Genomic DNA, 3,922 nt, shown 5'->3' on the forward strand with positions numbered 1-3,922 from the left:
TTTATTTATTTATTTATTTATTTTGAGACAGGGCCTTCTATGCTGCCCATGCTGGTCTCCGACTCCTGGGCTCAAAGGATCCTCCTGCCTCAGTTTCCCAAAATGCTGGGATCACAGGCATAAGCCACGGCACCCTGACTATAACTGAGCGTTTCTTTATTTTTTCCATAGGTCAACTTAATCTCTGATTGAGCCCTTGTTCGCTGGGTGGCAGAAAATAATTTTTTTTTTCTTTTTGAGACAGAGTCTCTCTGTTGCCCAGGCTGTAGTGCAGTGGCACGATCTTGGCTCACTGCAACCTCCACCTCCCTGCAACCTCCTTCTCCCTGAGGCAGAAAAAACAATTCTTCTGCCTCAGTCTCCCAAGTAGCTGGGATTATAGGCACCCACCACCACATCCGGCTAATTTTTGTATTTTTAGTAGAGATGGGTTTCACCATGTTGGCCAGGCTGGTCTTGAACTCATCTCAAGTGATCTACCCACCTTGGCCTTCCAGTGAGCCACTGCACCTGGCAGAAAATATAATTTTGTTCTAGATTTTCTCAATCATTTCAGGCTTAAGCTCAGTCACTTCATTGTTTCTGCTCCCCAGAGGCGGTTTAGGTTGTGCTGTGGAACTGGGGAAGCGGCTGGTGCTTGCTGACAACTGACATGCTGTCACTCATTCCATAGAATCCTGTCCTGAAAGGATCTCAGCAATGTCATCCCTTCAGGTTGGCACTTACCGAGAGCAATGGGTCGCCCCAGGCTCTAGTCATCTTTTGGATGCATGATCACCACCACTAAAGATGTAGGCATGTTTAAGCTTGGCAGAAGCTAAACGCTCTCTTCATTTAAAATAGATAATAGACATTGTAAAATAATCTTAAGGAAATGCTAGATCCTGCAAAACAGCTATCTTAGTGCTCACCCACGGGAGACACTTCAGTGATCTAAATCCTAAATTGCTGCTTTACCACCTGCTTCTCACCACTAATCTCTCACTGGTTGCCCAGTGATTCCATCCTCCAAAACCAGCTACCAAGAAGGTGATCCATAAACATTTTAATAAATCAAAAGCTGGATTAGCACATCACTAAACACTTTTTTCTAAACACTTATTTTTCTGCATAAGAGAATCAAAAAAGTGAGTGGTGCAAGGTGAATGTGGGAGGTAAGGAGAAAGGATGATAATGATAACAGCAATAAAAGTTAAATTCATAATATACTAGGCACTGTACTAAGAAGTTTTCATTCATTAGCTCATTTAATCCTCACAATGACCAAATAAGGTAGTGCAATAATCATCTCCACTTTATAGATGAAAGTAAAGAGGGGTTTGTTTTGTTTTTGTTTTTGAGACGGAGTCTCACTCTGTCACCCAGGCTGGAGTGCAATGGTGTGATCTCTGCTCACTGCAATCTCTGCCTCCCAGGCTCAAGCGATTCTCCTGTCACAGCCTCCCAAGTATCTGGGATTACAGGCACACGCCAGCATGCCCAGCTAATGTTTTTGTATTTTCAGCAGAGACAGGGTTTCACCGTGTTGGCCAGGCTGGTCTCGAACTCCTGACCTCAGGTGATCCACCCGCCTCAGCCTCCCAAAGTGCTGGGATTATAGGTGTTAGCCACCGTGCCCGGCAAGTATAGAGGATTTTACGTGAGCATGAAACACTCTGCTGCTGTTTAAGCTACCTTTATTTTGGGTCTCTGTAGCTCACAGCCAAATCTAAACTATTTGACAGAGTAATATGATGTTGATATTGATGATCTTGTTTTTACTAGCTAGACCCATTTTCTTCTGTATCTTGTCTTGATTATGCTAGCTAGATTCATGTCTTCTCCTTTATCGTCATTATGATGCCATTGTTGCTCAGCATTCGTCCAACAGGTGTACATAAAACACGGAAAAAGCACACTCAGCTGGGATTTTTTAAAAACTAACTTTTAAAAAAAGACTGTTTTTTAGAGCATTTTGAGGTGCACAGCAAAATTGAGTGGAAGGTACAGAGAGTTCCCATATATCCCCTGCCCCCTACGCATGGCCTCCACCACCATCAAGCAGAGTGGTACCTTTGCTACAATCAATGAACCAACATTAATACATCATTTTCAATCAAAGTCCACAGTTTATATTGGGGGAAACTCTTTGTGTTATACATTCTATCGGTTTTGACAAATATATCATGCCATGTATCCACCAATATAATGTCATACAGAATCATTTCACTGCCCTAAAAATCCCCTGTGCTCCAACTATTCATTCCTCCCCTCCCTCAAACCCCTGGCAATCACGGATCATTTTACTATCTCTATCTTTTTGCCTCTTCTAGAATGCCATATAGTTAGTATCATCAGCTAGGACTTTTTTTTTTTTTTAGACAGAGTCTCACTCTGTTACCCAGGCTGGAGTGCAGTGGTACAAACTCGGCTCACTGCAACCTCCGCCTCCCGGGTTCAAGCGATTCTCCTGCCTCAGCCTCCCGAGTAGCTGGGATTACAGGCATGTGCTACCATGCCCAGCTAATTTTTGTATTTTTAGTAGAGACAGGGTTTTGCCATGTTGCCCAGGCTGGTCTCCAATTCCTGACCTCAAGTAATTGGCTTGCCTCAGCCTCCCAAAGTGCTGGGAGTATAGGCGAGAGACACTTCGCCTGGCCATCAGTTAGGCTTTTTAAAGAGACTTTAATAAGTAACTATTTACAGAAGTGTGGACAGGACTAAAGGAAGCAGCCAGGGATGCCCAGGCATCCAGGGACTAGTAAGTAGAGAAGCCATCACTACCCCCATGCCCTCAGGCCAGAAGATGTAACCAGAATCTGGTTAAGAGTTAGTTCTATGCAGAGGGTCCATCCCATGGAGGCTGAAGCTACAGAGGGTTGCAGCCACTGCCCAATCCAGGCCAAGTCATGGTAGATAGAGGAGAAAGAAATATCCAGATCCATCTCTTTCCAAGCTTCAACCTCCTACTGGTGCCTACCATTGGCCAACCAGAAACCAGTCCCTAGATATCAGCCTCCCAGGGTGCACAGCATGGTTTACACAGGGTTTGCAGAGAAAAGAGCTGGGGTTGGCCGGACGCGGTGGCTCACACCTGTAATCCCACCACTTTGGGAGGTCGAGGCAAGCGAATCACCTGAGGTCAGGAGTTTGAGAGCAGCCTGGCCAACCCTGTCTCTACTAAAAATACAAAAATTAGCCAGGTGTGGTGATAGGTGCCTGTAATCCCAGCTACTTGGGAGGCTGAGACAGAAGAATTGCTTGAACCTGGGAGGTGGAGGTTACAGTGAGCCGAGATCATGCCACTGCACTCCAGCCTGGGCAACAAGGAGCGAAACTCTGTCTAAAAACAAACAAACAAAAAAAGAACTGGGGTTGTGGAGAGGGGTGGAGAATTGCCCACATGACAAGCAGCAAGCATTCCTTGTTCACATTAGTTGATTCACATACAATTTGTTCAGCACTAAAGAAAAAAAAATGTTTTGAGACAGGGTCTCACTCTGTTACCCAGGCTGGAGTGCAACTTCCCAGACTCAAGCGATCTTCCCATCTCAGCCTCCCAAATAGCTGGGACAACAGACCTGTGCCACCTTACCTGGCTAAGTATTTTATTTTTACTTCTGTAGAAATGAAGACTCACTACAAAAATAGCAGTCATTGCCCAGGCTGTCTTGAACTCCTGGGCTCAAGCAGTCCTCCCACCTCAGCTTCTCAAAGTGCTGGATTACAGACATGAACCACCACGCCCGGCCAGCACTAAAAATTTGGTTCACGTTATAAACCCAACTATTTGGCAAAGGAAGAAGTATGTTCCTATTTTAAAAAAATGTGGCCTCCATTTTAATCAGTTACTAGTATGAAGACACTTTACAGTAAATGCACATTTCAGTGTTTGCTTTGAAAGCACAAGCCAGTTAGCCTTTTCCCCTGCTCTGTTGGTTTT

Source organism: Rhinopithecus bieti, unplaced genomic scaffold, assembly GCF_001698545.2.
Source record: "Rhinopithecus bieti isolate Rb0 unplaced genomic scaffold, ASM169854v2 scaffold_5101, whole genome shotgun sequence".
In the NCBI taxonomy this organism is placed as follows: domain Eukaryota; kingdom Metazoa; phylum Chordata; class Mammalia; order Primates; family Cercopithecidae; genus Rhinopithecus; species Rhinopithecus bieti.